We start from the raw sequence: 12,987 nt of genomic DNA, 5'->3' as shown, positions 1-12,987 counted from the left end.
CATAGACCAAACACCGTGTCCCTAGTAAGCCTCTACTAGACTAGCTCGTTAATCAAAGATGGTTAAGTTTCCTAACCATAGACATGTGTTGTCATTTGATGAACGGGATCACATCATTAGAGAATGATATGATGGACAAGACCCATCTGTTAGCTTAGCATACTGATCATTCAGTTTTATTGCTATTTCTTTCTTCATGTCAAATACATATTCCTCGGACTATGAGATTATGCAACTCCCAGATACCGGAGGAATACCTTGTGTGCTATCAAACATCACAACGTAACTGAGTGATTTATAAAGATGCTCTACAGGTATCTCCGAAGGTGTTTGTTGGGTTGGCATAGATCGAGATTAAGATTTGTCACTCCGAGTATCGGAGAGGTATCTCTGGGCCCTCTCGGTAATGCACATCATAAGAAGCCTTGCAAGCAAAGTGACTAATGTGTTAGTTGCAGGATGATGCATTACAGAACGAGTAAAGAGACTTGCCGGTAATGATATTGAACTTTTATGAAGATACCAACGATCGAATCTTGGGCAAGTAATATACCGATGGACAAAGGGAATTATGTATGTTGTCATAATGGTTCGACCGATAAAGATCTTCGTGGAATATTTAGGAATCAATATGGGCATCCAGGTCCCGCTATTGGTTATTGACCGGAGAGGTGTCTCGGTCATGACTACATAATTCCCGAACCCGTAGGGTCGCACGCTTAACGTTCGTTGACGCTAGAGTAGTATTGGGATATTTGATGAGTGGTAACCAAATGTTGTTCGGGGTCCTGGATGAGATCCCGGACGTCATGTGGAGTCTCGGCATGGTCGAGAGGTAAACATTTATGTATGGTAAGTCATATTTTGGGTTCCGAAAAAAGGTGCAGTTTTTTCGATATTGTACCGAGAAGCTTCCAGAAGGTTCCGGAGGATTCCGAAGGGGTCCAGAAGTCCACAAGTGGGTTCACCACGACCCAAGGGCTAGAATGGGCTGCGGGGAGGTTCCCTGGCCTTATTGGGCTAGGCGCACCAAGTCCTCAAAAGCCCATGTGGCTAGGGAAGGCAAAAAAGGAAGGAGTCCTAGTAGGAATAGGATTGAACTTGGAGTCCAATTCCTCTCCCCCTTAGCTGCACCCTAGGGCTTGGAGGGGCTGTTTGCCACGCCCCACAACATAGGTATAGAGAGGAGGGGCACCCCAAGAGGATACACCAAGCCCTTGGTGCCCCTCTCTCCCACGTTGCTTCATAGTTCCACCGCCTCGTCCTGGCGACGCTTAGCGAAGCGCTGTCGGTGCTCGACCACCACCATCACCACCACGCCGTCGTGTTGGTTGTGATCCCATATAGTTCTCGTTTCCTGCTTGATGGATCAAGAAGGAAGACTTCATGGAGCCACACATGTGCTAAACTCTGAGGTGTCGTCCGTTCAGCACTAGATCGGGTTGGATTGTGATCGGATCGCGAAGAGTACGTCTACATCAACCGCGTGATAAATGCTTCCGCTTTCGGTCTATGAGGGTACATAGACACACTGTCCCCCTCTCCTTGCTATGCATCTCCTAGATAGATCTGGTGTGAGTGTAGGAAATTTTTGAAATTGCATGCTATGTTCCCCAACATATGAATCTAAGGGGGTTTACTCCACAAAATCTCTTTATGCTATATTGAATTCTAGAGGGGTGCAACCTATTTTCCTTCTTGCTGTCTGGAAGATCAAGGTCCCACCCAGAATAAAAGGGTTTCTTTGGTTGTTTTCTCAGAATAAGATTATGACTTGTGATAATTTGAGGAAGAGGGTGTTGGCTAAACCTCTTGAATGTGTGCACTGCACTGAGATAGAATCGGTGTTTCACTTGTTTTTTGAATGTATAGTGGCTAGGCTGGTTTGGAGAGAGGTGGAAGATTTGTTTGGTATTTATATTACTAACTTTGAATAGATTGCTAGTTGGTGGCTCTGTGAGAAAAAATTGCTTGCATCTGAATGTTGTTACCTCGGGAATCATGTGGGGATTGTGGAGTTGTAGGAATTCTCTAGTTTTGATAAATCACTGGTACAGCAAGGTACTATACAAACGATTTTTAACCCCTTTCCGCGATGGCGTTCGGAACCGTCACCTAGTGAGTGAATGCGATAGAGGGATCCTTCCCACACGACCCAGAAACCACCAAGGATATGCCCTCCTGGCACACACACTCGGCAAAATGAGGTCGTGTGCGACCGGCGAGCAAGCAAATACGGTTATATGTATAGTAGTGCTCAAAAAATACAATTATACAGGCAAAATCAATTCCGGTCATAAGTACATCCCACATAGTCAGTCCCCGCTAAACGTTTCCGTTCATATATACATCCTACACAGTTGCTGCAAGGAAAATGTTTCCGTTCGTAGGTACATCACACACAATTTTTTTCGTTAAATCATTTGTGATAGCGTTCCCATCGCACCACAATATTAACAATTTTATCATTTGCGTTATTGAATGCATCACACATGGTGCATAGAAGAAACTGTGTGGCAAAGGCTGTCCATCACACGCAGTTTTTATGCGGTAAACGTTTGCGCAAGGTGGCCTAACGCAAACAGTTTTGAAGAGAATGTCTTGTGTGATTGTTCACCGATCCAACACGGTTTATTCCTAGAAACTGTGTGCGTTGCCTTAGGTCATTGCCCACGGTAATTTCTAAATAACCGTTTGCAATAGCAAAAACCAATTAGCAGGCTAATTCGCCATTAGCAGGCTAATTTCCCTATTATTAATAATACATTTATTAATCTAATTGACATTCATATTAAACACATAATATATTTCATTCCCATATTAAGGAAGCAGGATTTCATAATTGAAATACATCAGAGTACAACATGATATAGCTTCAGCACTCAGCTACCCCATTACACAACTGCACCAGCACCAAGTTTCACATGCAACACCTAGAACCTTTCGAAATTAGCATCATAGACGGTACATAGACATATGCATCTCATCAGGAAAACTACTGAAGCGAAAGGCGAATATTGAGCCTTCATTGATGTTGAAGGTCTTTGCAACTTTAGGCGAGTGCATGTGGATGATTGACCGTCCATCGTTCATCCTCTTCAGGAACACTTCAATATTGAACCGTGGGTGTTGTATGAAAACCCTCCTCGCCTCCTGACCATAGAGGTGGTTTGAGAGGTAATCATTAGTGAACTGCTTTGGAAAGGCCTGAAAACAAGGATGTGCCTTCTCTATATTGGAAATGGGGCAAAGGAATAAAAAAGGCAAGGTATAATAGTTAGTACTATCTTGTAGTGAACTGATGTCTTCTTCATTGTGCAGACAAAGATCTTGTTGTTTTTTGTCGCTAATTTCTTTATCCTAACAATCTTTCTGAGTTTCTTGACTTGATTGATATTCATGGACAACTCAGTTCCCCATATGCAAAAAGGGTCGAATAGTGGGTCAAAACCTCTGACGACAGGACCTACATGTGCAAGACCAAATTGTTAAAAACCTAAATATTAGAATGGTTCCTGTAATTGCACAATAATGTGCTATTAGACAATGGACCATGCACGTGCTAACCTCGATTGTAAACCTTAGTGCTTCCCATTGTTTCCCTGCAACACATATAAGGTAGTTAGTCATCAGGTTAAGTAAGGGTTCGCATGCTATCAGTAAAATATGTTGATGAAAAATAAGCACATTGCAGATTCATCAGATTAATTCAAGCCACATGGAAACCCCATTTATCCAAACCAAGCATGATTAAGAACTAGGAAATATAGCACTTGTATATGTTTCTCATGTATTAAGTGCAGCCAAATTCGATTTATTCCTCACATGCACAACAATACAAAATTCCACCCATGACAATTGGACATCGCATTGCAGAATTGAACCAAGCAGTTAACTAAACACCACAACAAATGAACCAAACATTAATTGAGCACCATATTGCACAATATAACATACTCCTAATAGAATATCAGACAGTTAACCAAACCAAGCATGCTTAACAACTTGGAAATATAGCAATTGTATTTATTTCTCATGTATTTAGTACAGCCAAATTTGATTTACTTCTCACATGGTATAGAATAACAGAATGCACCCACAACTATTGAACATCGCATTGCAGAATTGAACCAAACAATTAACTAAACACCACAACACAAATGAACCAAATGTTAACTAAGCACCACATTGCACAATGTATAACCAAACCAAGCATGCTTGACAACTTGGAGATATAGCAATTGTATTTGTTCTCATGTATTTTGTAAAGATAAATTCGATTTATTTCTCACATGGAAGACAATACAAAATTGCAGCCTGAAGAATTGAACATCACATTTGCAGAATTGAACCAAACAGTTACCTGAAGACGACAACTAATTAACCAAACAGTTAATAAGTGAGCACCATACTTCACGACATATAGAACATATACACAGTAGCAACAGATTGCATGGTAAAATTCGATAGCACAATTCACTAAAATTTGTTAAGGAAAGGCAGGAGCAGCACATGCAACGGGTAAACCAATCATGCTTAACCGGTGTAGCTAGAAAATGGCAAGGTGCTCCTCCAATATCTGGGGGTCGACATGAATGGTAGCCATTGCGACCTCATCCGCGTGTGCATCCACGATTTGCTTCTCCCTGCCAATGAGCTCCTGGCTATACTGTGTGCACCATGTCTTAGGGCGGCGCTTATTTTGGTGGAGGGGTCGGTGATTTGGGTGGAAGGTGTCGCGCCGGCGGTCGGGGCATGTGGGATGTGGAAGGAAGAGGAGGATGGGGGTCTGGTGTGGATTACCTGCCTGGATAGATGAGGCCGAGCAGCGTGAAGGAGGGTCACCAGCGAGGGGGCGGCACTGCAAGCAAGGAGTGAAGGTTTCAACTTGGAAAGGAAGGCGGAAACAGGGGAAATGTGGCTTTTGGTAAGGGGGCAGGGGAGGTAGATATTTCCGCGGAAGTTGAAAATTTTGAATCGGTTCAACGAACAAACTGGCGTGCAAAGTGTCATCAGACACGGTCCCTTATTCAAAACTGTGTACGATATGTGAACATCACAAATGATTCAGATAGCTTAACCCATGTGTGATGAGTTTGACCATCAAAATTTTTGGTTCCAATTTCCCTGGTTACAGTGCTCATCCATGTCATTGCATAATTTGGGTACACAAAGGAGACTACAGCACACCCACACTTCTTAATCGAGCAAGTTCAGCAATTAAACAGAGCTAGGTGGCCTAAACATTACTCTGACAAATTAAAGACCGAGGCTCTTAATTAAACAAAACAAGGAGTACTACTACGGCCGGTGCTCTTCGATCTCCGCCGTCTCCTCCATGTCCAGCTCGCGCCCAACGGTCTCCTGGGGAAGGATCTCCATGGCATCCATCGCACCATATTCGCAAGCATCTCGCCATCTGCGTTCGCCATCTCTTTGGAAAAGGCCACCACAAGCTGGGCATGGACGGCCGCGATCTGGGCTTGGACGGATTTCGTCATCGCAAGGTATGCGGCGGAGGAACGGATGGCTGCTCGAAAGCTCTCGGCGATTACCAACTCTTCGGTCGTGGGTTTCCAACCATTGTCGGATAAGCTTTGTTCGATTTGTGTGGTGAACACCACGAGCTGGGCGTGGGCGGCCTCGACATGGTCGTGGGCGTCCTCCATCAGGGCTAAGGCCGCCGCTGTGGAACGGGCAGCTGATGTGCTACTCTCGCCAGGTGCTATCCCCGAGGCAGATGTTGCTGCCGCCACCTGAGAAGCAACAGTGGCCGTTTGAGCTGCCTTGGCCACCCGGTCGCAGATTTCGGCCACGCTCATGCTCCTTGTTAGCATGTGCATGGCGGCTACGGTCGCGCTCTCGCCGGAGTGGGCCACCGAAGTTTCCCTCACGATGCGGGTCCACGTCCCCATCTTTCACCGGCGATGATTGAACAGTGAAATGATATTTGGGGAGCGAGCTAGTGTGCTTGACACGCCGGCTGTGGACTGTAGCCGACGCACCTTCTCGCGTAAGCCATAGGCGTACTATACATCAACGATGCTCCAGGATATTTTGTACTACATCTCACATGGTTGGTGATAATAAACTGTGTGGGATCTACTTGATTTTTCATTTTGATTTGAATATATAATAGGGTCACAGCGGCAATGGACGGTGTTTGAACTGCTAGACCTTTTATCTGCAATGAACATGCAACTATATGTGTGTTGTAAAAATGGAATTATTCAGGGTTCGTTTGGAAATTTTATACATTAAATTGGTTTTCTAGCCATTTCAGGTGCACAATTCAAAATTGAAGCACATGCTCCAGTCCATAAAAACGGGTTGCAAAATCAAATGTTTGTCCTTGGTTGCAAGCTTAGGTCACATGCAAGAAATGATAATGAATGTCAAACACCTTGACACTGTCGCTCAGCCGCTAACATTGAGATACATGCTTTTAACATTCTAGTAAATCGAAAACTCGTTTGAAATTCATGAAACTTTACATGATATCATGGAACGGTAATGACATGCCGTGGTAAAAATATTGTCCCATTTGGGGCAGGTGTGGGTATAAGCATCTCGCAAACCAGAGCTTCTCTCACAACAAGCCTGATGGTTTCAGTAGGGTACGTGCCACCTTGGGGGACGAAACGATATATGTTGCCTCTTTTTATTTCAAAATGTTTGTCGTGTCAACATAGAACAACACGAGTGGTGTGTCAATTTTTGAGATTTTTCGGGATTTGCTTGGACATTTTTATACATTAACTGAGTTTTCTATGCATTCATGTGCATAATTCAAATTTGAACTACATGCACATGCTCTAATGCATATAAATTAGTTGAAAATTCAAATCTAGGTCCTTGGTTGCATGCTTAGGTCTCATGCAAGAAATGTGAATGAATGTCAAACACCCTGCCATCGTCACTCAGCCGCAAACATTGAGATACCTGGTTTTTAAATTCTAGTAAATCCAAAACACATCTGAAATTCATGAAACTTGGCATGCTATCATGGAGCGGCATCAACATGTCATGGTAAATTTTTTGTCCCATTTGGGGCAGGTTTGGGGATATGCTTCTCACAAACCAGAGGTTCTCACAACAAGTCTGATGGTTTCTGTAGGGAACGTCCTACCTTTGGGGACGAAATGATATCCATTGCCTCTTATTGCTTTCAAAAAAATTCTTGTGTCAACATAGAACAACGGGAGTGTTGTGTCAATTCTTGGGGAGTTTTCGGGGTTCATTTTGACATTTTTATGCATTAATTGAGTTTTCAATACATTTATGAGCATAATTCAAATTTGAACTACATGCACATTCTCTAATGCATATAAATTGGTTGAAAATTCAAATATGTGTCCTTGGTTGCATGCTTAGGTCCCATGCAAGAAATGGGAATGAATGTTAAACACCCTGCCACCGTCACTCGGACGCAAACATTGAGATTCCTGGTTTTTAAATTCTAGTAAATCTAAAACTCGTCTAAAATTCATGAAACTTGGCATGTTATCATGGAGCGGCATCAACATGTCGTGGTAAATTTTTGTCCCATTTGGGGCAGGTTTGGGGATATGCTTCTCACAAACCAAAGGTTCTCACAACAAGCCTGATGATTTTGGTAGGGAACGTCCCACCTTTGGGGACGAAACGATATCCGCTCCCTCTTATTGCTTTCAAAAAAATTCTAGTGTCAACATCGAACAACGGGAATGTTGTGTCAATTTTTGGGATTTTTCGGGGTTCGTTTGGACCTTTTTATGCATTAATTGAGTTTTCAATGCATTGATGTGCATAATTCAAATTTGAACTACATGCACATGCTCTAATGCATATAAATTGGTTGAAACTTCAAATTTTGTCCTTGGTTTCATGCTTAGGTCCCATGCAAGAAATGGGAATGAATGTCAAACACCCTGCCACCGTCACTCGGCCGCAAACATTGAGATTTCTAGTTTTTAAATTATAGTAAATCCAAAACTCATCTAAAATTCATGAAACTGGGCATGCTATCGTGGAGCGGCATCAACATGCCATGGTAATTTTTTTGTCCCATTTGGGGCAGGTTTGGGTATAAGCTTCTCACAAATCACACCTTCTCACAACAAGCCTGATGGTTTCGGTAGGGAACATCCCACCTACAGGGACGAAATGATATCCGCTGCCTCTTATTGCTTTAAAAAAATTTCTAGTGTCAACATTGAACAACAGGAGTGTTGTGTTAAATTTTGCAATTTTTCGGGGTTCGTTTGGACATTTTATACATTAACTGGGTTTTCTAGGCATTTTATGTGCACAATTCAAATTTGAACTACATGCACATGCTCCAGTGCATATAAATTGGTTGAAAAATCAAATCTTTGTCCTTGGGAGCATGCTTAGGTCCCATGCAAGAAATGGGAATGAATTTCAAACACCAGGGCACTGTTGATTGCCGGCAAAATGTTGAGATACTTTGTTTTTAAATTCTACCAAATCCAAAACTCGTCTGAAATTCATGAAACTTGGCGTGCTATCATGGAATGGCACCCGACATGTTGTGGTTTTTTTGGTATCCATTTTGAGAGAAGAAGCACTCGGATAACGGCCAACAAAGGCATTTTCAAACAAATAGCTTCCACTCTAACATCGCAAACGTTTGTATAATTCAAATCGTGTGTGTTATGTTAACCATTCACGTGACACCACGTGTCTTGGTTTTAATGGCTATAGGAGGTGTTGTGCGGACAACTGCTTGACTGAACGGGAGGCGTGCGAGCGCAATCCGGTGTGCAGGCTGACCGAGAGGCGTGCAAGCTATCCTCCAATGCGCAGGCTCACCGGGAAGCATGCGAGCTGTACGCTACGCAGGCTCACTGGGAATCGAGCCCTTTGACTTCCATGGCCGCCCGCCTTCCTCTCCATTAATGGCACCCATGCCGCTGCTTAATACGGGTGGCCTTATTGTTCGCATCCCATTCCCCTCCCTCCCGCAGACCTCCACCAACACCATGGCGCAGAAGGATCATCTGGCACTAGTCTTCAAGTTTGGTGAAGTCGACTCCGAGCCGGAGGAGATAGAAAATAAGGAGGAATGGGGCCTCATGGATATGGCCCAGAACGAGCTGGCCCGGTTGTTGCTGCCCCCGCTCCCGTCCCAGCTCCCATCCCCACGCCCGCGCCAGCGACCATCCCTGTATAGCATTGATGGGCTGGTCGCCGAGCACTATCCTAGAGCTGGAAGCCACAGGCGTCACCAAGGTCTCCGTGGACCCGCGCGAGCTCGTGTACATGCCAGCGCCCGTGCTCGTGCGCGCCCCTCCACCCATCGTGGCTTCGGTCCCCATGCATTTGGCTGCACCCACCGCGCCCGTGCCCGTGCGCGCGCCCCCCTCAGTGGCATGGGACGCCACCGTCGACTGCTACCTCTCAGTTCCGCCAGCTGTCGTCCTCCTGCGCCCCGCCCGTCGATCGCGCGACCACATGATGTTTGATTTACAAGTGAAGACCATTCTGTGTTGCCTTGAAGACTTCAACAACGGCGTCCCGGAGGATGACAATGACAAGGACGGCGTGGCATGCCGCCGCCGCCGCCGTCGGAAATAATTTTTTTCCTTGGGTTTAATATTGTATCTCGATGCAAATGTTTTAGTTAGAACACCCGTATGCAAACCGATAGCTTCCCCAGGAAGCCAAGGGAAAATGTGCCAAGCAAGGATTTGTGCAGCTCTTGATTGCAAACGTTTTAGATAGAACACCCATATGTAAAGCCAGAGCAGGATTTGTGCAGCTCTTCAACGCAAACAGTTGTTTTGGATGACCCGTGTGCAACCACTTACAAACAATTTGGTAAGATTTGCATCTGTCATATTGGGTATGTTGCCATTTGTCAAACTTGAAAGATTGACATTTGCTGATCTAGTAACATTGCCATTTGTCAACCTTGTAACACCATGATTTGTCAAAATATGCAGCTAAAAATCACTAGCAGTATCTAAGTTTTGCAACTAAAATTCAGTAATTAAGCATAAATTTCATTCATAGTTTAAGCAGTCATGCTTAATTTATACAAACAGTTCAACTCGACAGCTGAACCAACCAAACTTTTCCCCAATTGTTGCCAACCACGTACTGAAATAGCTAGTTCTACTTTATATACTAGCTAATTTTAAGTATGTTGTACAGTTCCACCACATCTATAGTCAGATGAACTGAACAAAATAGCCCCTAAATACTACTATGGAGGGACTTTGTACTACTTTCGGAAGCCTCTCCTCTGCCGAGCGCGCTCAGTAAGAGGCAGAGGAGGAGGAGCCTACCGACGAGCTGGCCAACTGCAATACGGTGACTGCCGCTGCTGCAAGTTCAGTGATGCTCACCTCGAACGCCCTCTGTCGCTCTAGACGACCCCTCTCGAAGCGGTGGTTCTCCTCGTAGATCTCCTGATTCCTCGCCTATGAGGCGACGTGTGCCGCGGCCACGGAGGCGATAAGGCTCTTTGCATGCTTGACGAGGTGCTCCTCCTCCTCCCGCAGGAACTCGGTGTAGCACGCAAGGTCGTTGATGCATGTGCCGGCATCCACCTCCGCCTCCCGCCTTTGGGCGGCGGTGGCAGAGCGGGTGATGACCCCGGTGGTCTACGGTGGGCTGGCGGCCACGGTAGCCGACGATGGTGTGGCGGCCACGACCACCACCTCCTGACTTTGGGCCGTGGTGGCAGAGCGGGTGATGGCCATGGTGGCCGACAGTGGGGTGGCGGCCACGACGGCCACCTCTAGCCTTCGGGTCGCGGCGTCAGACCAGGAGATGGCCCTGGCTTTCGACGGTGGTGTGGCGGCAATGGCAGCCGGCAACAGTTGTCGATGGGCACCGGCGGTGGAGCGTGTGGTGGGTGTTCCGTGCAAACCCAACAGGGATGCCACACGCACTACACTGCGCCGGGGACTGCGCCTACGCCACGGTGTAGCCTCCCAGCTAGAGCTATCGTCTGATGACGGTGGAGTGGCTGAGCGACCATGACGGACCGGTGCCATTGGCGATTGTGGGAGAATCAGACGAGATAAGCTACATGGAGGGAGGGGAAAATGTGACGCAGGACTCGCCGGCCGTGAGGGTTTTTATAGCAGGCTGGTAAGCATTGGGATTTTGGGGTATTTCACCCAGTCGGGTGGGAAGCTTGCCTAGGAACCTGCGAGGTTGCGCGGGAATGGGCTCACCAACGATTCATTGGTGACACCGTTTGGCCAAAAGAACGCTCCCGCATGCTGTGCAAGCTTGCGCTGTAAGCCGTTTGCGGCAGCGAGGTGACAAGACATGTGAGAGGAGGACGAAAGGCCACGTACACATACAGTTAATAAAAAAACGTTTGCGGTTGAATTACCTACTATACACCCGTCCTGGTTTATAAGTAGGATTTGACTAATAAAATATGAATGGATGTCGCAAAAGATTATATAGTTGGATTCGTATTTGAACATAGTTTCCAATTATATAATTTTTATAACATGCATTAACATTTTGTTGGTTAAATTTGAGGGCAAAGTATGACACATAATATAAAGGGGACTATAGACCAAGACGGAGGTAGTAGCACACGGCCGCTCTCTACGCAGCGACGCAAGTGTTGGCCGGCTTATAGGCGACCATTTCCTACGTGTTCAACTGCTCTATGCGTCTGGTTGCTTGCGGTTGAGGCGGCCGCGGCATGCTCTGCTCGCGTCCCACCACGCGCTCTTCTCTTGCGTCCCTCTGGGTGCTCTGCCCTCGTACCTCCACGCGTGCTACTAGTGTTTGGGGTCGGAGCACGATCACGCACGTTCGTGTGCATGCGGTTGCGCCGGGTGCGGCTTGGCAATGCAGTTACCCGCTGCAAATACTACCATGTGGACGTGCCGAGAATCCAGGCCGCCTGGCCCCCATTTATTCCTGCGGCCATTTACCTTCATCTCTTGCGTCACATGACACAATAAGCACCTCCATGATGACACATACAGAGAGGACATCCACCGGTTCCAATGGCGATCCCTGTGGCTCCAATGGCGATCCCGGCGGCCGACGACGACAACGGCGGGCAGTTCACCATGCATCACGTAGTGGACACCCACATGAGGGGGAAGGCCCTCTCGGTGGTGTACACGAACGATCCAGTGTTGGTGGAGAGCTCTATCCAAACTATGGAGCGGTTCCTTGCCAAGGACAAGTACCAAGTGGTCGGCTTCGACCTCGAGTACACCATCGGTCGTGCCAGGCACGATCAGAAGGTCATCGTTACCCAGTTATGCGTGGGACATGACTTCCTCGTCTACCACTACCACCTGGCCACAAGGCCTTGCGAGCATTTCTCCAGGTTTATCAACAGCTCCGGCTACAATTTCGCTACGGTGTACACCACCAACGATCTAAAAGCGCTCAAGGTTTCGAGCTTGAATTGTTGAATCTTGTCAACATCCAGGACCACTACAAGGTCTGGGGAAGCGACAACAACAAACTGAACTCCCTGATTGACCTCGCCTCGGCCATCATCGACCCCTACTACATGAAGATGAAGGATGAGAGCAAGAAGGACAAGAACGCCTGGCACAGTGTTTGGCATGAGAGACTGGATGAACAACACGTCAAGTACGCGGCCAAGGACGCGTACACAAGCTACGAGATGTACAGGCGGATTGTTGCCATGAGGAAGTGTCTTTTTCATGCCCCAGACGAGGGATCGAGCCATAGAGCAGTGGCGGGAGCATCACAAGAAGTAGATGACCAGACGATTGTTTCTCCTACCTTAGAATGCATGCAATTGTTTATTGAGGTGTGTGCGAATGATCTCTATAGTCACTTATGTAATTGGATGTTTATTTCAGTTATATACATACACACATGTTATTCTTCTGTGGACAAAGCAAAACACACGGCTTATTAGCAGCAATCATCTGTTTTATTATTGGCCTTTGCACACATTTCTGATCACGGACCTGTTTGTCGCGTATCACGCACATCTTGTTCAGTTGAACCGTTTCCATT

This window comes from Triticum dicoccoides, chromosome 5B (genome assembly GCF_002162155.2).
Source record: "Triticum dicoccoides isolate Atlit2015 ecotype Zavitan chromosome 5B, WEW_v2.0, whole genome shotgun sequence".
Taxonomy (NCBI): Eukaryota; Viridiplantae; Streptophyta; class Magnoliopsida; order Poales; family Poaceae; genus Triticum; species Triticum dicoccoides.
Note: the sequence above shows the minus strand (reverse complement) of the source record.